We start from the raw sequence: 24,672 nt of genomic DNA, 5'->3' as shown, positions 1-24,672 counted from the left end.
TGCAGATTCACGAGACTGCTTCCGATGATAAGAGCCTTGTCCTGTGAAGATAAGCTAGGTGTGTATTCCCTGGATTTTGAAGGAGAAGTGATCACATTGCAACATAGTACCTACCCTGTGAAGATTTTTATTCTATGAAAATATTTCCCCTGGCTGAGGAGTCTGGGACTAGTGCCTCAGAGTCTCGGTCTGAGCCTGAGCTAAGGAGAGATTTCCTCACTCAGTGCTGAACCTTTAGATTTTTTTTTAGCCAGAGAGGTGTGGATGCTCAGTCCTGGAGCATATTTATGCAGTGAATGATATTTTTGGATGTTCCGAGTTAAAGGATATATGGATGGTGTAGGCTGAAGTAAAAAGATCTGCCTTGAAACCTGAAGGGAGCTAAATTCCTCACTCTTAGGTGTTAATATTAAAACTCCAATGATTTGAAAGAACATCTTTCCTGTTATTTCTGCTTGTTAAAGATTGCATTGTATTGAAATGAGTACTACCTGTACAAATATTTAAGGGTAAATTTAAATCCATTTTTAAAAATGACATTTTGCAGGTAGAGATTATTGCCCTCTGAATGAGGTTTGTTGTAACCTCATACAGTCGAGTGGCATGTATGTTGATTCACGGAGGGATTTTTCCTACACTGAATTTTTTTTCACGATTGCCTTGTGAATTGGCTATTTCGGCTTCCTTTGTCTGTTATTGGTTTGGTTCTGCTGCCCTCTGTTGATTTTTAGTAGTAAGATTTTGAAAAAAATAACCTTCAGTTATAAGACTATGGGGTTGCCTAAGTGAGAGAGTGGAAACTCTGGCTTCATTTGTGGCTTGTTGTAAGTGTGTTTAGAGATGGTCATGAAGCGAGACTTGGTAATCAGGACTGTTTTTGATCAGTTAATATACACAGCAAGGAGTGATTGTTGAATGGACAGAATCTGAAGTCCTCTTGCATGGAGTGTCAACTTGATGTCATTTCCTGTAATATTATCAGCTGTCCTGTTGATAGCCATTGCTTATGTTACAGCTGAGTTGAAAATCATGGTGCAACTGAATCATGAAATTGTTAACAGTACAGAAGGATGCTGTTCTTTGTTAATTGTGGAGTTTTGAACATTTTGTCCTTGTCCTGATCCATGTACATGTCCACATGGGTCTTCCTCCTCCTGCACACCTGAGTGATACCTCTATTTTATGCTGTCTGCTATGTTCTTTGCACTTAAGTGCATCACCTCTCACATCTCAGCATTGAATCACATCTGCTACTTATCCACCCACTTCACTACCCACTCACTGTAATTTTGAAGTTCTACACTGTCCTTACAGTTTACAGTTCTTCCAAGTTTTATGGTGTCTGAAAATTTTAAAGTTGTCCCTGCACATCAAAATCTAAATCATCTCTATACATCAGGAAAGGCAAGAACCTCAATACCAACCACAAGAGGCTTTCAAGATTAATCCCCAAAGTGTGCTTTTGTATGCTAACTTTGGAGTGTTCCATTTAGCCTTGGGAAGGGACAATAGAAAGCAACCAGGATTCCTATTCTTGCTTTACCATCCATTGATCCTATAATGAAATAAAGTGGCTAATATCAATGCATTGATTAGTTTTCCTCTACACCGGTAACTTCTTTTTGCTTTTGAAGATTCCTCCTTGGGCTTTTCTCAAAAACTAGAAAACCTTAATTGTCAGGAGTTACTTTTCCATTCTCTTGAACCCTTTTATTATGGGTCACAATAATGTGGTATGTTATCTTTATTTCTATGACATCGGGTATTCAGACTTACAAAGAAACACAATTACATGAGTTCAACAGTATTGTCCATTGTTGTGATTGGCCCAGCGTGGTATCATGGGGGCAACATCATCGAAGAATGGCGACACGGTTTTGTGGCAGCAATGCAGCAGGGGGCTTGTGCTGGTGATGGTCTCAGCATCAGGATGGAAGAACCTGGACCCACGCCCATGGTCAAACTTCTTCTAACTTTTTGTCTTTATTTCCTGTATTACACCTAAGATTTTGTACCTAAGTACCTTTTGTACCTGAGATGGTTTGGGAGAATAGTGACTTAGTACACTTTTCACTGTACTCCTGTATCCCTGTACTTATGACAATAAAACCTCATTTTTAATTCCTCACAAATCAGTGCTGCGTTGTTAAACACAAAGCCATGACACAAGAAAGAGGAATAACTTCTATTTGCTGCAGGACTTAAACTGACTTAAACTGGGTGGCACAGTGGTTAGCACTGCTGCCTCACAGCGCCAGAGACCCGGGTTCAATTCCCACCTCAGGTGACTGACTGTGTGGAGTTTGCACGTTCTCCCCGGATGCTCTGGTTTCCTCCCACAGTCCAAAGATGTGCGGGTCAGGTGAATTGGCCATGCTAAATTGCCCGTAGTGTTAGGTAAGAGGTAAATGTTGGGGTATGGGTGGGTTGCGTTTCGGCGGGTCGGTGTGGACTTGTTGGGTCGAAGGGCCTGTTTCCACACTGTAAGTAATCTAATCTAATCTGACCCAGATAATAGACATATTAGTAACAAATTGTTTGTTTTTTAAAAAATTGATACATACATCAATACAATACATCACACATAAAAAGCCCTCATAATAAATATGCTTTCCATAGCCTGGAATGTTCGTAGCTAAATGAGTTGCTCCAGTTAACGGAACACACACTGGGAAACAACTTGTGCAAACTTTCAGTTCTGAATGGCTCAACAACTCCCTAGAGAATCAAACTGAGCCATCAAAGGGGCTCGAACAGAACGTTCACCCCTGTTTAGGAATTCTAGATGGTTGTGATTTCCTTGTCAATGATGGAGCTATGACACCTGTTGCCAGTTTAATCAAGGTTAGCAACCTATCTAGTGATTTCTGGCATGATTTTCCCTTTCCCCGTTGGCAGTTTAAATCGGAAATCCAGTCAAGATGCAATGTTGCCATGCCAGAACATTAATGTTAGCAGCAAGTGGTGAGCATAATGGAGCATTTACACTTGACAAAACAGCAAATGAAAAGCATTGACTATCTCCCTTTTCAATCTAGATTTTCAAAAGGTGAAGCAATTCTGGATTGGATTAAAATGGAGGATAAAAAGCAAATGTTTCACTTGTTGTAAAAATTTTACATTTTTTTTATTGACATTTCACAACTATCAGCTTTCCATGGCCAGTGAGGATGTTTAACAATAATCTTCAAATTAAGAAATAGTACACCTCATTCAACAAGGTGTGACTTCAAGGATTTTTCAAGTAAGACAACAATATAAGAATGAAAGTTCACATTGATTCATTTCATTTTCCATTGCACTCTAGTGGTGCCTCAACATCAGACAATCTGGGCAGGTAAATAATCACTAATTGCTATTGTTGGATTTCAATGTGAATCTGGGCATGTGAAGACTCCCTTGCTGCTGTTGTCATTTTCGGTGGAGTAACAATCCATGAAGGCTGACTCTGTCATCCTTGGCCCCGATTTTTAGTGGTAACAATTGTACTGATCTTGCTGTTTTCTTGAAAAATTATAAAATAACGACACTGTACTTCCTACAGATAGGTTGTCATAGTTTTGACTTTTTGAGGAGGGTACTAGATTAAAAACTCACTAAATAAATTGTGAAGTTTTTGTCTGCGTAAAACAACAGTGAAATTGGACCCTCTTAGCAACATTTTCTAATCACGTGAACCAATTTTAAGATTTAAAAATGCAACTGAGGAGGTAGACTAAAGCTGTTACATCATCGAGAACCCTCTTTATTTTTGATTTAAAATGGAGCATTGTTTCAAACTGCAAGTAGTCTAATTAATTTCTCACATAGTGCTTTTTCTGCTTCAATGGTGGGTACCAGTTGAATGAATTGCCCCTTGTGGTGACATTGCATAATGGAAGTACCTTCAGTTTTACCAAAGAAATGTATGCACTTCATTAACTTTGAAACAGTTGCTGAATCTTATCCTGTCTGTTCAGATCTGTTAAGAATTTAAAGAACAAGTAACTTAGCATAACTTAATTTTTGGTGTGCAACAAGATATATTTGGAGATTTTGGTAGGGTTATATTTTTGTAAAATAATTTTATAGTTCTGGACAAAACTGGAGAAATAAGGCAGAGTCAGCACAAGTGAAGTGAAGGTAAGTTAGTGAATCAGTTGAAGTGAAACAGTTCATTTAAATCATCAAATTTGTTGTGCACTAGAGTTCTTGAGCTGGGGCTTTGTCTACTCTGACTGCTTTTCTTTTTCTTTGTGTTCTTGGCTCAATTATTTCTTCATCATTTCTGTAATAAAAATGGTGCTAAATTATGACGACTTATACACTTCTCGCTGTGTATTTTCATAAATACTAGAGGCTAGAAATTGCTATTCTATTCAATTTCCTCTTTTTAGTTACCTCTTGTCCTGAGCTCAGACAGTATCGGTGCTGGCAAGGTACGCAGTGCAGACTTGAGTGGACCTTGCAGAGGTGGTGAGTGAGCTTCCACTTTATTTGGGGAGCACAGGATCTGGTATCAGACTCAGCAGCTGCTGCATTGGTGGAGGTGATGCCGGTGGGGTAGTGCCCGAGTATCAGCGACTTCATCGTTAGTCGAGTCCAGCACTGGCAGTGGTGAGGTGGTGTCAGAAGGACATCACAGATGTTGACGCGGGCTGGGGATGGGAGATGCAACTCTAGTGTAGGTGGTGAAAATGTGTTGCTGGTTAAAGCGCAGCAGGTCAGGCAGCATCCAAGGAACAGGAAATTCAATGTTTCGGGCATAAACCCTTCATATAGGTGGGTCCAGTGCAGGTGGCAGTGAGGCAGTGGAGGACAAGCTTTTGCCCAGCACTGAAAGGTGGCATTGCAGAGTGGTGACTTCCCTGTTAGTAGGGTCTGTTTTAGACAGTAGTGAGACAGTGGAGGAAAGATGGGGGCACAGGCTGGCTCAGGACTAATCGACTTTCTTTAGCTATGCCTTTTTCTTTAAAACTTTTCAAAACAGTTCCAGATCATGGCGACAGTAGAAAAGCTTTTCTCTGTATTTTACTGGGTTTTTTTCCCATTTATAAAATACGCGTGACAATAAAATCATGCACTCATCATTCGTTCAAAAAAAAACAAAATTGATCATGTGCCATAACGTCAGTGGGACTTGTTATATAAATATTTGCTTCTAACACAAAGTACATAGACAGGGTTTCACCAGGTGTATTAAAGTTTCAAGGAGTGCCATTTGGGTTTTAAAAACCATGCTATATCAGTCTGGAATCCCATGATTGCCACCAATGTTCCTGCCACATTGACGGTCAGACTTATTCAGGCTGACTCCACACCAGCTCCTTGCTAATACACCATTACTAAAGAAGCCAATCTTAGCCAACAAATACATGTACTACTGCTTTGATTTAGAACCTTGAATACTATGAAAGGGAATTTGTGTTGTGTTGATGGCAATTGCACTTGTGCCTTGTTGTAGACACTAACCTCTTTTCTATTTGCTAAATTTAAAACCAAGAGCTTTGGCAGTTTCTCTTCAGGTTTGATTGATGATTTTCTCCAGACAGTCCATTCTGTAAACGGTGGCAGGTTCAGCTGCCTTCTTGCCTTTATTCTGATACCATGACCAAGTGATTTAATCATTAATTTGAAGGTTGGATTCAAGCTTGAGAAAGGAACTACCTTTCTTCAGGCCCTGAGCTCTGTTCAGATTGGGGATTGGAGTGGTTAGTAAATTCTGCAACTTTGTCGACAGGCTGTTGTCAGCAACTCAAAATACTTCAGGTTTCTTGTTACCATCAAAGTATGTTCGAAGATTATTTTACTGTCTGATTTTGTTTCTCATTACCTCTTTGAATTGGGATGGGGTGAAGGGGGAGGACTATGAACTGAATGTGGGTTAATATAAATTTTCTAAATATGTATTATTTTCATGGTGTTTAGTTCACGCTGCAACAGTTCTTCATTTGGTGTCTCTGTACATCTTTCTTTGGGAATTTAATTTATAAACACAGCCCAGCTTTCAAGTATTGTCAAGGATGTTGGAAGAGCATGGACTGAATTCAAGGTCTGCTATAGTTCATTGAAATAGACATGTATTTAAAATATTTGACAACTTACAATTACATTTGTACAGCACTTTTTTAACCATTAGGTATTTATGCCTAACTGAGCCCTTGATGTTTTCGGTCATGTAGAAGATATTCACTTTGTCATTGGTTTCAGATGATCAATTTGCAATATTAATTTGCCATCTTATCATTCTCAAAGTTTGCTTCTCCTTAAATAAAGTGCTTTGCTGGCAACTTTGTACAATGTATGTGTAAATGGCACAGCAGTTCTAAAGACTGGAGTTTTCACTGAAGAGGTATCCCACCTGTAGCTCTCACATATTCGCAGTAGAACAGTCAAAATGGACTCATTGTTCCCATTTGCTGTTGTACTGTTTTTGAACTGGTTTGACCTGCATGGATTTTGTGTACTCAAAGTTTTTATCTATTTTTGGATAAGAGTAGCAGCCCTTGCTGAGTTGTTGATCAATCCTAAAAGAGTTCAAGATAAACTGTGTTAACAACTTGAGAAATTATCTACTAAAGCCTCAAAAACAGTTGTGTCTCTTTTAGCTCTGAGCTAGCTATTTAATTCCACAAAACTGAAAGATTGGCCAACCATGTACTCTCTCCTACACAAAACCAAGGTATTTTCCACATCCTCCTGTCAAATTTAAACTTTTTAAAAAAAATTTGTACTATTTAATCTGCTGCCATCAAACTGGGTTTTTATTCTCCATCCTTTCCATCAATGACAGGAATATCCGAGACAGAGCAAGACATTGACAAGAGCAAAGAGAGGCAAAAGTGAGGACTGCAGATGCTGGAAATCAGAGTCTAGGTTACAGTGGCGCTGGAAAAGCACAGCCGTTCAGGAAGCATCTGAGGAGCAGGAAAATTGATGTTTCGGGCAAAAGCCCTTCATCAGGAATGAAGGCAGGGAGCCTCCAGGATGGAGAGATAAATGGGAGGGGTGGGGTGGGGCTGGGAAGAAGGTAGCAAAGAGTACAATAGGTGGATGGGGGTGGGGATGAAGATGATAGGCCAGAGAGGAGGGTGGAGCAGATAGGTGGGAAGGGAGATTGGCAGGTAGGACAGGTCATGAGGACAGTGCTGAGCTGGAAGGTTGGAACTGGGGTAAGCTGGGGTGGGGGGGAGAGAATGAGGAAACTGATGAAGTCCACATTGATGCTTTGGGGTTGGCGAAGAGAGCACAGGTGGGAGGAAGAGGATGATGGGGCAGGAATTGAATTGTGCTGGTTAGTGAAGCAGTTGGTGTGGAGGAGCTATTTTGAGAAGAAATACATAATTATTTATATTGTGACATTTTATACAAATCACACTATATATGTGCTTTTATTAAACTGGTCTGTGCTATCATTTATGACTTTATTTTTGCCTGTCATTCCCTGCTTTTTATTTTCTGCTTATCTCTTGGTTGTCTTTTTTTCTCATTATGATTCATTCAATGATGTGTGTTCCTTCTTTTTCTGCATACTACGTTGTTCTTGGTTTCTTTTTCCCTTGTCAATCTCTCTCCTCATTGTTTATGATAGATATAGTAGTCAGAAGAGGGATCTGCCTACGACAGCGTGTGCAGATTAGAGGCAAGAGATGGCATCTAGCCAGGCATGATTTGGAAGTGCCAGTGTTGGACTGGGGTGTATCAAGTTAAAAATCACAACACTGCCTTATAGTCCAACAGGTTTATTTGGAAGCACTGCTCCTTCATTAGGCGGTTGGATGGACTTGGGCTATTTTCCTTGGAGTGACAGAGGCTGAGGGGTGACCTTTGTAGAGGTTTATAAAATCATGACTGGCATGGATATGGACAACCACCTGATAAAGGAGCAGCCCTCCTAAACCTAGTGCTTCCAAATAAACCTGTTGGACTATAACCTGGTGTTGTGGGTCTTTTGATTCTAGCCAGGCATGTAGTGTTGGCATACTGTGTGCCTGGTTGCAGGTGGCAGCATTCATAGGCTGATGCTGTTTGCCCCTATCCTAATATCTGCTGCACAGAACATGTTATAGAGTCATTGAGAGATACAACATGGAAACATACCCTTTGGTTCAACTCATCCATGCTGACTAGACATCCGAAATAAGTCTACTCCCAATTGCCAGCACTTGGTACATATCCCTCTTAAACCCTTCCGCACAGTAGCTCAGTGGTTAGCACTGTTGCCTCACAGCATTAGGGGTCTGGGTTCAAGTCCCACCTTAGGTGATTGTGCACACTCCACACAGACATTTGCCCCATGTCTGCGCAGCTTTCCTCCCACAATCCAAAGATGTGCAGGTTAGGTGAATTGGCCATGCTAAATTGCCCATAACGTTAGGCATGTTAGTGAGGGGTAAAATATCGGGTAGGGGAATGGGTCTAGGTGGGTTACCCTTCAGATGGTCGGTGTGCACTTGTTGGGCCGAAAGGTCTGTTTCCATACCGAAGGGAATCTAATCTAATTTATTCATATACCCACCCAGATGCCTTTTTTAAATGTTGTAATTGTACCAGCCTCCACCACTTCCTTTGGCAGCTCATTCCATAGATGCATCAGCCTCTGCGTGAAAAGGTTTCCCCTGAGGTGACTTTTTTTTTTAAATCTTGCCCCTCTCGCCTTAAACCTATGCCATCTAGTTTTGGAGTCCTCTATCCTTGGGAAAAGAACCTTCTCTATTTTGTTCCAGGATACAAATGCTACAGGAAGGATAGAAAGGGAGGCAAGAGAGGAAGGGGAGTGGCATTTTTGATAAGGGATAGCATTACAGCTGTGCTGAGGGAGGATATTCCTGGAAATACATCCAGGAAAGTTATTTGGTTGGAACTGAGAAATAAGAAAGGGATGATCACCTTATTGGGATTGTATTATAGACCCCCTAATAGTCAGAGGGAAATTGAGAAACAAACTTGTAAGGAGATCTCAGCTATCTGTAAGAATAAAAGGATGGTTATAGAGGATTTTAATTTTCCAAACATAGACTGGAATGCCATAGCATTAAGGGTTTAGATGGAGATGAATTTAAATGTGTACAAGAAAGTTTTCTGATTCATGTGGATTTATCTACTACAGAAGGTGCAAAACCTGACCTACTCTTGGGAAGTAAGGCAGGGTAAGTGACTGAGGTGTCAGTGGAGGAGCACTTAGGAGCCAATGACCATAATTCTATTAGATTTAAAACAGTGATGGAAAAGGATAGACCAGATCTAAAAGTTGAAGTTCTAAATTGGAGAAAGGCCAATTTTGACGGTATTAGGCAAGAACTTTCAAATGCTGATTGGGGACCGATATTCACAGGTAAAGGGACGGCTGGAAAATGGGAAGCCTTCAGAAATGAGATCATGAGAATCCAGAGAAAGTATATTCCTGTTAGGGTGAAAGGAAAGACTGGTAGGTATAGGGAATGCTGGATGACTAGAGAAATTGAGGATTTGGTTAAGAAAAAGAAGGAAGCATATGTAAGATATGGACAGGATAGATCGAGTGAATCCTTAGAAGAGTATAAAGGAAGTAGGAGTATACTTCAGAGGGAAATCAGGAGGGCAAAAAGGGGACATGAGATAGCTTTGGCAAATAGAATTAAGGAGAATCCAAAGAGTTTTACAAATACATTAAGGACAAACGGGTAACCAGGGTGAGAATAGGGCCCCTCAAAGATCAGCAAGGGGGCCTTTGTGTGGAGCTGCAGAAAATGGGGGAGATACTAAATGAGTATTTTGCATCAGTATTTACTGTGGAAAAAGATCTAGACTGTAGGGGAATAGATGGTGACACCTTGCAAAATGTCCATATTACAGAGGAGGAAGTGCTGGATGTCTTGAAATGGGTAAAGGTGGATAAATCCCCAGGACCTGATCAGGTGTACTCGAGAACTCTGTAGGAAGCTAGAGAAGTGATTGCTGGGCTTCTTGCTGAGGTATTTGTATCACTGATCGTCACAAGTGAGGTGCCGGAAGACTGGAGGTTGGCTAACATGGTGCCACTGTTTAAGAAGGGTGGTAAGGACAAGCCAGGGAACTATAGATCGGTGAGCCTGATGTCGGGGGTGGGCAAATTGTTGGAGGGAATCCTGAAGGACAGGATGTACATGTATTTGGAAAGGCAAGGGCTGATTAGGGATAGTCAACATGGCTTTGTGCATGGGAAATCATGCCTCACAAGCTTGATTGAGTTTTCTGAAGAAGTAACAAAGAGGATTGATGAGGCAGAGCAGTAGATGTTATCCATATGGAGTTTAGTAAGGCATTTGACAAGGTTCCCCATGGGAGACTGATTAGCAAGGTTAGATCTCATGGAATACAGGGAGAACTAGCCATTTGGATACAGAACTGATTCAAAGGTAGAAGGCAGAGGGTGGTGGTGGAGGGTTGTTTTTCAGACTGGAAGCCTGTGACCAGTGGAATGCCACAAGGATTGGTGCTGGGTCCTCTACTTTTTGTCATTTACATAAATGATTTGGATGTGATCATAAGAGGTACAGTTAGTAAGTTTTGAGTTGTAGGGTGACAGCGAAGCGGGTTACCTCAGATTACAACAGGATCTTGACCAAATGAGTCAATGGGCTGAGAAGTGGCAGATGGCATTTAATTCAGATAAATGCAAGGTGCTGCATTTTGGGAAAGCAAATCTTAGCAGAACTTATACACTAAATGGTAAGGTCCTAGGGAGTGTTGCTGAACAAAGAGACCTTGGAGTGCAGGTTCATAGCTCCTTGAAAGTGGAGTCACAGGTAGATAGGATAGTGAAGAAGGCGTTTGGTATGCTTTCTTTTATCGGTCAGAATTGGGAAGTCATGTTGCGACTGTACAGGACATTGGTTAGGCTACTGTTGGAATATTGCATGCAGTTCTGGTCTCCTTCCTATCGGAAAGATGTTGTGAAACTTGAAAGGGTTCAGAAAAGATTTACAAGGATGTGGCCAGGGTTGGAGGATTTGACCTATAGGGAGAGGCTGAACAGGCTGGGGCTGTTTTCCCTGGAGCGTCGGAGGCTGAGGGCTGACCTTATAGAGGTGTTCAAAATTATATGGGGCATGGATAGAATAAATAGGCAAAGTCTTTTCTCTGGAGTTGGGGAGTTCAGAACTAGAGGGCATAGGTTTAGGGTGAGAGGGGAAAGATATGAAAGCGACCCAAGGGGCAACATTTTCACAGAGGGTGGTACGTGTATGGAATGAGCTGCCAGAGGAAGTGGTGGAGGCTGGTACAATTGCAACATTTAAGAGGCATTTGGATGGGTATATGAATAGGAAGGGCTTGTTGGGATATGGGCCGGGTGCTGGCAGGTGAGACTAGATTGGGTTGGGATAGCTGGTCAGCATGGACAGTTTGGACCGAAGGATCTGTTTCCATGCTGTACATCTCTATGGCTCTGACTCTTATCCTATCCATGCTAATCATGATTTTATTAACATGTACAAGGTTACTCCTCAGCATCTGCCACTGCAAGGGAAGAAGTCCAAGCCTATTCAACCCCTCCTTATCCCTCAAAACCTTCAATCCTCGTAACATCCTTAAATCTCTTCTGAACCCTTTTCGAGTTTCACAACATCCTTTCTATGGCAGGGAGACCAGAAATGCATGCAGCATTCCACAAGTAACCTAACCAGTGTCCTGTTCAGCTACAACATGACCTTCCAACTCTTGTATTCAATGCATTGATCAATATAGGCAAGCATACCAAACACCGCCTTCACTATCCTATCTACTTGTGACTCCACTTTCAAGGAGCTATGAACCTGCACTCCAAGGTCTCTTTGTTCAGCAACACTTCCCAGGACCTTTTCATTAAGTGTATAAATCTTGCTAAGATTTGCCTTTCCAAAATGCAGCAGCTTCCATTTATCTAGATTAAACTTATTTAAATTTAAAATGTTCCTTCACATAGTAAAACTTACCTCCAAGGAAATGGGCTCTAAGGGAATTGACAAAAAAAATTAAGATTTTTCATCAGAGTATTGAGTTCAGGAGTTGGGAGGTCATGTTGCAGTAGTACAAGACATTGGTTAGACCACTTTTGGAATTTTGTGTGCATATCAGATCTCCTTCCTTTCAGAAAGATGTTGTGAAACTTGAAAGGGTACAGAAAAGATTTACAAAGATGTTGCTAGTGTTGGAGAATTTGAAGTATAGGGAGTGTTTGAATAGGTTGTGACTGTTTTCTCTGGAGCATCGTAGGCTGAGGGGTGACCTTTATAGAGGTTTATAGCCTCATGAGGGGCATGGGTATGATAAATAGACAGTCGCTTCCCCTAGAGGGCACAGGTTTAAGGTGAGGGGAAAAATACAAAAGAGACCTAAGGGACAACCTTTTCATGCAGAAAGTGGTATGTGCATGGAATGAGCTGCCAGAGGAAGTGGTGGAGGCTGGTACAATTGCAACTTTTAAAAAGGCACCTGGGTGGGTATATGAATAGGAAGTGTTTGGGGGGATATGGGCCAGGTGCTGGCAGGTAGGACTAGATTGGGATATCTGGTCAGCATGGATGAGCTGGACCGAAGGGTCTGTTTCTGTGCTGTACATCTCTATGACTCTGACTCTACAGTGTCTCTAATTGGATGAATTGATGAGGACAAAATGAGCATGGATCAGCAGTGCCATCTGGTGCTGGGAAACCTGTTACAACTAACATCCAACTCTTGAGGAACAAGTGTGACAACTGATTTTTTTTTTAAAGTGTGATAAAACAAATGCATGATCAAGAAATTTAATTGAGATATATTGTTGACTTATCAGGTCTCTCTTCTCCATTGATATACACTGTACATGAATTGTTTAAGCGGGGGGGGGGGGGGGGGCACTGGTGTACTAGTAATGTCACTGGACCAATAATCCAGAACCCCAGGCTAATGCTCTGAGGAAGTGAGTTTGAATCTCACCGTGGTAGATGGAAAACATAAATTCAACTTTTAAAAATTTGGGAATTCAAAGTGACCACCTAACCACTATCAACTGTTATGAAAATCCATCTGGCTCACTAATGTCCTTTTCGGGAAGGAAACTGGTGTTGCTTACTGGATCTGGCCTACAGGGTCACCACAATATGGTTGACACTTCACTGTCCTCCAGGCAATTAGGAATGGATAATACATGCTGGCATTGTTAGGGACATCCATATTCCTACAAAGTCATAGTACAATTGTAAACTTTTCAAAAGGATTAATGCCAAAATGATGTGTTTTTATGTTATTCAGTCATGCATTACAACAGAGCGTGACAAGGTGAAGTCTTTTTTGTCGACCATGGTGACTTGTTGTCATAGGATTAAAAGTGGCTGCTCCTGGCTGTTTTAGCATGTTGTTTTATACGTCACAATCTTGCATTGGCATGTGTCAGCAGCTTGTTTCTGTGAGGCAAAAAGATTAGTTGCTTTTTACAGATACAACTTGTTCCTGCTGGTTTTCCACTTGACATTAACAATTTAAAGGGTAGTGAAATGCAGGAAATGTAGTATTGCAAATTCTGGCCTTAAAAATCATTAGCTGTTTGTATTCATTCTGATCAGTACAGCAGATTTCATTTTAAGAAATGGCAGGTCTCAGATTTTAGAAAAATTTGTTTCAAAATAAGTCTGCAAAAGCTTTTTTTTTGCATACATTGTTTTGAGATTTCTTTTAGGCCACCCTCCCTCCTGATTCAGAAGACTGAAGATTAAAGTCCACATTAGACCAATACAGTGCAGTATTATTGACTCATTGATTCACTGCTATCTCCTTGGTGAGTTATAAAACTTGAGTTCGTCACTATTTCATTAGATGCATGTAAATTAGATACAGTGTGAAAACAGGCCCTTCGGCTCAACCAGTCCACACCGACTCTCCAAAGAGTAATCCACCCAGACCCATTTCCCTTTGACTAATGCACCTAACATATGGGCAATTTAGCATGGCCAATTCACCTGACCTCATCTTTTGGACAGTGGGAGGAAACCGGAGCACCTGAAGGAAACCCACGCAGGCACGGGGTGAATGTGCAAATTCCACGCATTCTTCCCCGCCCCCCACCCCTGGTGATATTTGATGAAGATGAAGAAGACGAATTCCTGGTGATGTGACCAATATTGCTCCTGTAGCTTGAAACACCACAAAAAAAAGTTTGTATTTGTTCTGTAGTTCTTACTACTGTGTGATGTGTCCATTTTCTTTGTGGCCACTGATGTAATTTGGAGGTGTAGTATAAGGTCTGACTGTATCTTGTTGCCTGCGTCTATTGACACCATGGCCAGGTACACTATGCATTGCATTGCTTAAGTTAACATGTGTTCATCTGAACCAGTGCATATGAATTTAAACAGCATCAGTTTTCAACTTGGGCCAGCTATGAAGGGCTTGGGAGAGGAGCACTTCTCAAAAATATTTGGCCTGTTTAGTGATGTTGCCCAGAATGATTAAAATATAAAAGGGACACAATTGAGTTTTGGATAACTCTGTAGAGAATGATTTTTTTTCATAGCCTGAAGTTATGTGGTCACTTAATGGTTGTGTGAGAGAATATAATTTTGCTGGAAACCAGATTTTGAAACTTCTGTACTAGTGTCTTCAAACAAAAAAAAAACCAAATGAAGTAATTGTTCATTAGCAAGGTTTGAATTGGTTCAAATTTGCAGTTTGATTCCGAACTGAGGAGAGAAAACAGTTGGGATAGAGACCTCCTGTAGCTAAAAACACCACAGGAAAGCCTGTCAGCAACCCACAGGGCTCTCACACTCTCATTTGCTGTCATGCACTCTCTCATAAATTTGGAAAAGTAATAACAATACTTAATGACTTGGCAAAAAGAAAACCTCTTCAAGCCAATACTCTAATCTAACTGGCTACTGAACTAAAAACTGTTACATTCGACAACAATGTGATATCATTGCTTCAAAAAAAACGGAGAAAATATATCTAATTTTGCTCCTTTTGACTTGACATTTGATCCATAGACTTCCTGCCTTTCTTTTTCCTGGCCAAAAAAAAACTTTGTCTTAGCTGTCTGTCAATCTAATATGTGTATGTTTAGATTTCAAGGTGATATAATTCAAGTTTTCATATTAGTAATGAATGCCACATATTAAGACATTAGGTTTGTTATAGCCGTTTTTTTTTGTTCTCTCCTTTAAAACCTGGCGTGAGTTTCTTCTAACTGAGATGAGTCATGTTCGGGCACAATAAGTGTCCTTGTGTTTACATTGATCATCCACATGTGATAAATGATGGAAAAGTGAAGTTTGATTTACAGTGCACTATTCCCACCAGTGATGTGACAATAGGCACTGTTGTAATTTAGGGACGACAGCAAATTCCCATAATCACCAGTGTGATAATTACTCGATATATTTTACTCTTGTGACTAAGGGATTAAAATTAGCCAGGACACCAAAGATTATTCCTTTTCTTCTTTTGAAAATCATTTGCATACATCCAAGCAGATAGCTGGGCCATCAGTTTAACAGCACACTGAAAAGGTGGCATTGCTGAGAATTTGTGCAGCAGAACTGTGTGGACTTTCATTTTTGTGCTTGGGTCCTGGAAAAAGACCTGGACCTACAGCCATGTGACTGTACAGGGTGTCACCAGCTAATCCACAACTGGCACAATGGAACTTTGCTGTGTGTGAACTGGTTGCCATTTTTGCCTGAGCTCCAATCTGTACTTCAAGGAGAATTCACTTTGTCCAGAGGATCTAAGTAGATGATACATAAATGAGAGTATATTATACCAGGTTATTATACCATCTATTTTAATGTTACTGATAGGAGTTTGCTTTCAGTTAATTTTAACATGTAAATTACAGTAGTGACTATGTTTCAAAGTAATAAAATGGTTTTAGCAAGCCCTGGGCTGTCGTTATCAGGTGGGGTGAGGTTTTATATAAAAACAAGTCTATCACCGTGGGCGGCACGGTGGCACAGTGGTTAGCACTGCTGCCTCACAGCGCCAGAGACCCGGGTTCAATTCCCGACTCAGGCGACTGACTGTGTGGAGTTTGCACGTTCTCCCCGTGTCTGCGTGGGTTTCCTCCGGGTGCTCCGGTTTCCTCCCACAGTCCAAAGATGTGCGGGTCAGGTGAATTGGCCATGCTAAATTGCCCATAGTGTTAGGTAAGGGGTAAATGTAGGGGTATGGGTGGGTTGCGCTTCGGCGGGTCAGTGTGGACTTGTTGGGCCGAAGGGCCTGTTTCCACACTGTAAGTAATCTAATCAATTACAGTAACTTGCATATACATTTGTGGAGCAGCTTTCTCTCTCAAGTATGTTTTCTTACATTCATTGTCAGTCTGTCTCTCTCCCCCTGTTCCCCTCTCTCCCTCTATCAATATTAAAAATCACACAACAGGTTTAATTGGAAGCACACTAGCTTTCGGAGCAACGCTCCTTCATCAGGTGACAATCACCTGATGAAAGAGCGTCGCTTCGAAAGCTAGTGTGCTTCCAATTAAACCTTGTAGACTATAACCCGGTGTTGTGTGATTTTTAACTTTGTACACCCCAGTCCAACACCGGCATCTCCAAATCATGACTTCGATCAATATTGACGTTATCTAGATTTTTATCTATTAATTTGCTGCTCTGTCTCTAGCAATGTGATTTATGTTAGATGGGACCCTTTACATTAAATGTGTTATTAACTTAGTTTGCACTATGAACTAGTAACCCCAAAATAGAGGACTATTTCTATACTTTATCAAATTCAAATTATGTTGCTGTTTAATGATTCATGGACCAATTAGGAAGCTTGTTGCAACTATAATGTTAACACCATCTGTGCTTGGAAATATGGCTGTGTTGAAGAAAGAACTTAAGTATAAAACTGATTATCAAAAACAGCATGCCTGTCGGCAAATCCATTAAGATTCATCAAAGATTATAGCACGAAAATCGCCTGACATGTCATTAAAATTACATCTATTGTCTTTCTCCCTGGTCTAAATGGACTCCCCTGCCCCCTTTTGAAGCATCTGGTGTCAAAGGTTTGTATTCCTGACACAAACATTAGAAAACACTGAATGCATACCAAATAATGGTGTAAACAGATTTGTATATTCATAGCTATTCTATTAATGGGAGATGAGTGTAAATAAATGTATTGCTCATGTTAAGATTGATCCAAATTAATTCATCCATCACAAATGGATCATTCACTAAGATCACATTGAAGAAGGTTCACATATCATCATTGTGGCCTTACTGAACCTTCTCTGGTTACCTTGTGTGGATTGTGTAAATTGAGCCCTAGTGTGATTTTAAGTAAATTTCCTGTACTTCAGTCACGTGTGCCAGATTGGGGAGAGGAAGAAAAAGGTGATGGGAAAAGTGATAGAAAAATTCCTAAAATGTGTTCAGGAAAATATTGTGAATGTATTTTTAGCTTAATGAAGAACAAAGTGTTGCGAGGTCTAATTCAAGGAAGTGTAATGAATTGACGTGCCATTCAACTGGAGAATATCTGGATAATTAATGATCACAATATAATTGGGTTTAAAATGGTCTGGAAAGGAAAATCAAATGCGGCATTATCCAAGTGGTAAAGAGCCAATATTCAAAATTGAAGAAAACCACCAGCACAGAATGCAGTAAATGACCAATGGCAGACCTTCATTTGAAGGAAACATACGAAGATAATTCTAGCATGTATTCCCACAAAGAATAGGAAATAGATTATCCAAAATGGGTGTCTCTTTGGAAAACAAAGGAAATAGAGATTTAAAGTAAAATTTGAGGAAAAAAAATTAACACCTCAGCACAACATTCAACCAAGAAACAGGTGGAAATGGAAGACTGAAAAAATATCAAAAAAAATAAGTGAATGAGTGGTGATAAGTATTTCACAAGAGTCATCTTTTATAGAAACACAAAAAGTAAGATGAAACAGCTGAGCTGACTTAGGAACAATAAAGATCACTTTGTAGAGGCAATATGATTTAAGATGGTGACTGAGTACATTCCATTTGGCTTCAATAACTTGTTGGAAATTACTTCCCAAAAATATGTTTGATGTTTTAGATGATTACTCCTGCTATTGCTGTGAGTTCACCGTGGACATCCTACTGGAGGTGGACAGAGGTCACACCTCCAAAAAGGGTCAGTTTCCAAAACATTAAATTGAGCTGAGCTCACTAAGTGAAAAAGGAGCCTCAGAACTGTCCAAGTAAATTCCACTCCCTGCCCTCTGATCTCTCCACCCCAGAGGCTCCCTGCCTTCATTCCTGATGAAGGACTTTTGCCCGAAACATCAATTTTCCTGCACCTCCTCTTGCTTCCTGCTGAGCTTTTCCAGCACCACTCTAATCTAGACAAGTAAAATTCAACCATTGACTGGACTGTAACTTTGTAGGTTTTTTTTATTACATTGAAATGAAGTTTTTCAGTTTAGAACAGCACCCCAACCCCCTTCCCTGACAATGCTTAATTGTTTCTACAGATAAAAAGATTTTATCCTGAAAATTGATAAAACAATATCCTTGATCAGGACATCATCTCTGTAGTTGGAATTGTGGTTTTAACATCCCCTCCCTCAATTACACGATCAATGTAAATGTACGGGTTAATGAAATGCAAATCAACCTCCAGCAAAGAAAGAGAAAACAATTGGATTATTGATCATTGAAAGATTTCCATGAATGTGAAAATATGATTATTAAGGCTGAAATTTTAAATTATATCTCCAGAGTATTTAAATTGTCAGGAATATTTCTAATCTCACTTAAAGCATTGATGAAACGACTTGTTTGGAGTGTTCTTTTCCTAATTAACTGATATTGTAAGCTATTCTCTTCACTCAGGCTATGTTTCTCCTCTGCCTCCTGCAGGCCACCTCTTACAAATCTGCTGTTATCCAAATAGCTACTAACTGATTTCCTGCTACTAACTGATTTCCTGCTCCTTCTGAAAGATGTTTGGAAGAAGTTATCATTCTTCAAATCTGTCCATCTTTGTCACAGCCTCTAGGCTTGTAATTTTGCAATCAGATTTGTCCTTGCCAGAAAGCTGATAGCATGTGACTTGTTAGCATCATATCTATTAACTGTGAACATTGATGCCTCCATGCTCCTTTTTAGTACTCTTCCTGCATTGCTGCACTGGGTGGGATTGCCTTCCCTGTGTCTGGTCAATTTGGAGCCAGACAATGGCATTCCCTTCCACTCCTGCACTGATATTCCCCAAGGATCCATCATTCGTCCCATTCTGTTTCTCATTTACAGATTGTCCTGAGTGATATCATCTGAAAACACAGAAGTATTCAAGGGTATAATGCTGACACTCTGCTCTACTCCATCTCTGATCATATCTTCTTATTTAAATATGGTGTCCTATATTCCCCTCTTTTCCCCACCCCACAAACATTTTTTGCAATCCACACCTGAGCTACAAATCTTCACATAGACAGCAACAAATAAAAGTTCAAAGTTTATGTCTGAGCTTGCACTACAACATCCTCCACTCCCTCATCCCTCCTGCATTGGCTGCTGGGTCACTACAATTTATATTTTCTCTTCCAGTCTTTTGAGTTCATTCCTACCTATTTCTGTAACCTCCTCCAATCTGCTAACCTTCTAATAACACTATTGCTCCAACTCTGATCTCTTGTGCATCTCTCACTGTGCTTGCCTTACCAATGAAGAATGTGCCTGCCTCTGTCCAGTCAGGAATTCTATCCCTGAACAGGTCGACTTGTCCACCTAACAAAACCTTTTTTTGAATGGATCCATTTTTTTCAGTCACCCAGTTTAATAGCCTGGAAGTGGCTGGAGAGATGTCTTGCAGAGTTATTTGAATCCAATTTGTTTTTAACCTAATTTTTGTGCTGTCAGTTTCACTGAAAGGCCCACTGAGAATTGACATCAACATGGTATTCAGAACCTCCAGTTCAACTTTCTCTCCTTTTTTTAGATTGATTAGAGACACAAATACAGTGATGGAGAAGGAAACTGGATGAATTAGCTAAATTGCATTAGGTAATGCAGAGAATAAATGAGAGAAGGATAAGAAAATACTTACATTTAAAGTTTAAGTACCACAAGGAGCAATTTACTATTTGCAATAATGCGATTGTTTCCAGTCTGAGCCTGCACTTGGCAAACCAGTTGGGATAGTACATCACATCAGCAATTCACGTGGTAAGGGTAATGTTAATCAGCCCTAAATAGCTGCAATGATATTAATTATTATAACTGGTTTACGGCAGGAATGGACAGTTCTTTTTCTCAAAGCTAACAACAAATCAGCCAGCAAACTATGAAAGATGTGTCCCGTCATTTGAAATTGTTGAGATGTTTTGCATACTATTTTGTAGTTATTTTACCTCCAATTTCTGGGTCACTTTGTGTTAGGAAGTGTCTTTGGGATCATTTTTAGTACAAGCCTTCTGAACTTGCTTATCATGATGCCCCTCAAGCCGCTTCTAAACAATGCAACACAACGTACAAAACCCAAGTCCTATAAATTGGAAAACATTTATGACATCGCTCCTTTTCTCTTGTCAGTTAAATAATCCCAGGTCATTGTAAACTCAACTCGGTTGGAAGTGTGACCGGATTCAATTAGTTGCCCATCTTTCACCCTATGCGACATTATTCTATTTGTGCCAATTAAAAATCAGATCAGACTCTGTGTAAAATGGCTGACTGAATCAATGATGTTAGTTTTCTGCAGCCCGGGTAAGTTAATACTGCATGTGCTAGAAATCTTAAATGAAGATAGAAAATACCTAACAGCATCTGTGCAGAGAAACCAGGTTAATGTATTGGGTTTACTGAGCTATTCCCCTCTGTCTCATTCTATGTTTTCTTCAGTAACCAATTAAAGTTCCTGCTCATCTCCCTGTTTTGCTCATTCCCAACCAATTTGAGAGTTACTTATGTGAAAGGTAACTGATATTTCTTCTAGCTCCTACTCTTTAGCATTTAATTGAATTAATACCAATGTGGAACACATGAAACCACTTGCACACAAATTTGGAATGAACTAGTTCAATTTTACATAAAACTTAATATGCCAAAATTGTTGCACTAGTAATTGGGAGATATTAGCTAATGTTCTGAGGATGTCTGTTCAAATCCCACCTCAAGAGCCGTTGAAATTTGAATTCAGGGAATAAATATGGAGTAGGGTGACAGTGACAACTATCAGGTTCACTAATGTCCTTTTAATGAAATCGGCTCATCAGACTTACCTGTGATGCCAGACATATAGCGATGTACTGTCTTAACTGCCTTCGGACATGGCCGTGTAAATGACTCTGTTTAAGGGCCATTGTGCATGTGCAATGATTACCTGCAAAGTCAATACTCTGTCCAAGAAAACCACAAAAATCTTTCCAGACGAGATTCCTTCCTGCCTGTTGTGTGTGTTTTTATGAAGAACTATATTCATAAAGTCTCACGCCTGCTCTTTCCACATGCCATTTTTCCGTTTATTTCTATATCTCTATGAAAGGTACGGTTTCTAATAAATATGTTGACCAACGTACCCGATTGTTCCCATTATACTACTGATGTAAAAGGTGGACTATCATTTTCTTCACGCCATTCCACAGACTAAGCTGTTAACATGTTCTGACAATCTTTTTTCTCTTTGGGAAGATTGGGTCGTTAATGAATGATTTATGAGGCAGACAGCAGGAACAATGAGAGGGCAAAGTTACCTGCCTTCGATCAGAGGAGTGCAGTCGAATAAAGATAAATCTGATTTTGTGAGCAGAATCATTAGCTGCAAGAAAGCGGAAGCAAGTAAATAGCGGTTTTATTTTCTTCCCCGGGCATGCTGTCCGTTGATCCGATCTGAAAATGTTCAAAATCACGGTTGGCCTTCATCTGCGTGCTGAAGTACTGCAGTTGGATTCATGCCTTTGATGCTGGGTTCATTCATATTCACTGGGTCGCTTAGCATATCTAGCTTTTAGTTTAGACGCGCTCACCAGGTACGAAATGGGCTAATGATCTCTGCCCAGCTCCGGAGTTGTGAGTGTTAAGAGACCGAGGGGTGCAGATTTGTGTATCATCTAGCCAGGACTGCTGGCTTGGCGATATCTGACCGATCTCCGAGCGGGAGCGGAATACTGACTGGGCGAGCTGAGCAGCTTTTCTTTGCAGGTTTTTGGGGCTTACCTTGGGAGAGGCTCCTCTCCGCCAATGGGATTGCCAGCAATATGAGATGATTGGTTTGTGACTCCTATGGGTTGCACTTTTTAAAAAAAAATACAGGGGGACAATTCTTTACTGTTCAGGTTCTAATTGCCTTTCACCTTTTTGAGGTTTTCCTTAATGATCGTTAGACATGTTGAAATACACCGAACCGCGGTTTTTTTTTCTCTGAAGAGTGCGCTGCTTAAAAGGGGAAAAGTGTGAACAGGGAAACTGTGATGGTGCAGCTTCACACCAAGTAAACTGGAAGGGTCCTCCTTCGCCTCCCGGGGAGGCTGTGTTGTGTGAGGAAAGCGAGCCAGCACCTTCTCGCCCGTATTGATGTGCTGCTGTTGCATCAAGCAGGTAGCAATGTGAATGACAAGGAGCTGAGCGGTACATCAGCCAAGTGGAATTAAGCCGTCACTCCCCCACTGGGAGCCGGCTTGCTTTCCCCGTGCCGTGCGAAGAACAAAGAGAGGCTTCTGCTGCATTCCCGGGAGCAGAGCTTTGAATACACTCGGCTGCTGTCAAAAAAAAGAACCCAAACCCCTAAGAATGATAGCTGTCTCATTCAAATGCCGTTGTCAGATTCTGCGGAGGGCTGCTAAAGGTATTGTAGGTTCTTTCAGAAGGTCTCGGCATTGTTTTCCTTTTTTAAAAAAAAACAGCAAGCATATGAAGGAGCATCACTGAAGTGTTCATTTATGCTCAGGGTGTTTGGCATTAAAATTTGATGCTGCACTCTCCGTGGAGTAGCAGTCAACCGGCATAAACGCGTCCTCAGCTTCTCTCCTTCCAAACACTTCAACTGATTAGAACAGGGGAACGATTTTCCTTCACCGTGTGTAATATCGCTGTTCGTGAAAGGAGTCGGGTCATTTTAAGTGTCTATATCTATGATCGTGTTTTTTATTATGCTTATTATAAATGCTGAAGGATGGGGCAGTTTGTTGATGTCCACTTGAGTTTTACTACTTGTCTCTGTAACGTACTTTTATCTTGTTTCACTAAATCTTTTGGAAGCAATGGCGGGATGCCAGTAGAAGCTTACTTTATACATCTGGTTTATTTGAGAGTTCAATGATTGTGACTTTACTTGTGCTTACATTCGTAATGCTTTAGAACAAAAATAACCCGGTCATTGCTTATTTAGCACTGTACTGCATGGAAACATTGCTGCAGTTAGTCTACATTGTGCAACATATTCTGCATTCTGGCATTAGTGCAGTTGGTAGAAGCCCTATCGATACTTTAATGGAATCTATTTGTATCAAAGTGGCTTTGCAGGTCAGATTTCTCTGATTAACCGTTAATACCACTGATAATGCAATGAATACCTCATTTTCAGAAATCCTAAGATCCTTGCCTGGTCTTGTGATCCACTAGAGGACAGCCTATCAAACGCTTGGGAAACTATTAAGCCTGCATTAATAGAAGGAATAATTTATGTACTGGACTGGACGAATTAACTTTTTTTGGTCAAATGAATTTATATGAAAATTACCAATAAAGTCATGTTGCATCTTTAAAATTATTGTCTAGCCACTCTAGTATTTTAAGTTTTAACATTCATCATTACTGCTGAAAAAGCTGTTAAAATTTTATCATCACTTTTTGTTGTCCTGCATAATTCATTGCTGTCTTGTGGAGGGGACCTCTCTTGCTGAGTACTTCCATACTCTCCCACTTTGCAAGATGCATGAATGGGACATTCCTGTGGACTTCAAATACGTTGCAGAACCAAGGATGCACTCTCTGCCAGCAGTAACATTGTCACCAAATGGCAAGTGGCTGGTATGTCAATCAACGGACAATCAAATTCTCATTTGTAATTCATGTCATTCATGTGTCTTGCAAAGAAACCATTTGACAATCTTCAGCCCAATTTGGTAGTAATTGGGAACGGGAGCTTTTGGTGATTTTTTTTTCAGTTCACAGCCCGTGCTGAAAATTTGGGGAAAAAAGCTTTTATTTATTGAAGAGCTAAGTCACTTCGTGAACTGATGTATATGCAATATTAGGATTGAACACAGGAATGAACTCTTCAGCCCACAGTGTTGTGCAGAACATGACACCAAATTAAACTAATCCCTTCTGCCTGCCATTGGTCCACGTCCCTCCATCCTTGCATATTTATGTGCCTATTTAAAAGTCCCTTTTAAATGCTGCTAGCATATCTGCCTCCAGCATGTTCCACACTCCTACCATTCTCTGTTTTTAAAAAAAAATCTTGTCCCTCACACCTCCCTTGAGCTTCTCCCTCTTGCCTTAAATGCATACCCCCTAATTTTAAAAAGTTCAATTCTTGGGTAAAAGATTCTGACCATTGACCCTATCTATGCATCTCATAATTTTAGAAACTTCTTTCAAGTCTCATCTGAACCTCCGCCAATCCAAGCAAAACAAACCAAGTTTTTCTAGTCTCTCCTTTATAGTTCATACCCTCCACTCCAGGCAACATCCTGGTAAACCTCTTCTGCATCTTCTCCAAAGCCTCCACATCCTTCCTATCATGTGGTGACCAGAATTGAATGCAATACTTTAAAGTGTGG

The 24,672-nt window shown here is 40.5% G+C and overlaps 1 protein-coding gene across 4 annotated transcripts in view; it reads left to right on the top strand.

The window, feature by feature from the left end:
* The window catches only part of grip1 (glutamate receptor interacting protein 1), a 465,375-nt gene that overhangs the window by 259,903 nt on the left and 180,800 nt on the right, over nucleotides 1–24,672 (top strand). The gene's annotated exons all lie outside the window — the stretch shown is intronic.

This window comes from Hemiscyllium ocellatum, chromosome 19, assembly GCF_020745735.1.
Source record: "Hemiscyllium ocellatum isolate sHemOce1 chromosome 19, sHemOce1.pat.X.cur, whole genome shotgun sequence".
NCBI lineage: Eukaryota > Metazoa > Chordata > Chondrichthyes > Orectolobiformes > Hemiscylliidae > Hemiscyllium > Hemiscyllium ocellatum.
The sequence above is the reverse complement of the archived record's forward strand: the minus strand, read 5'-3'. Positions and strand labels throughout refer to the sequence as shown.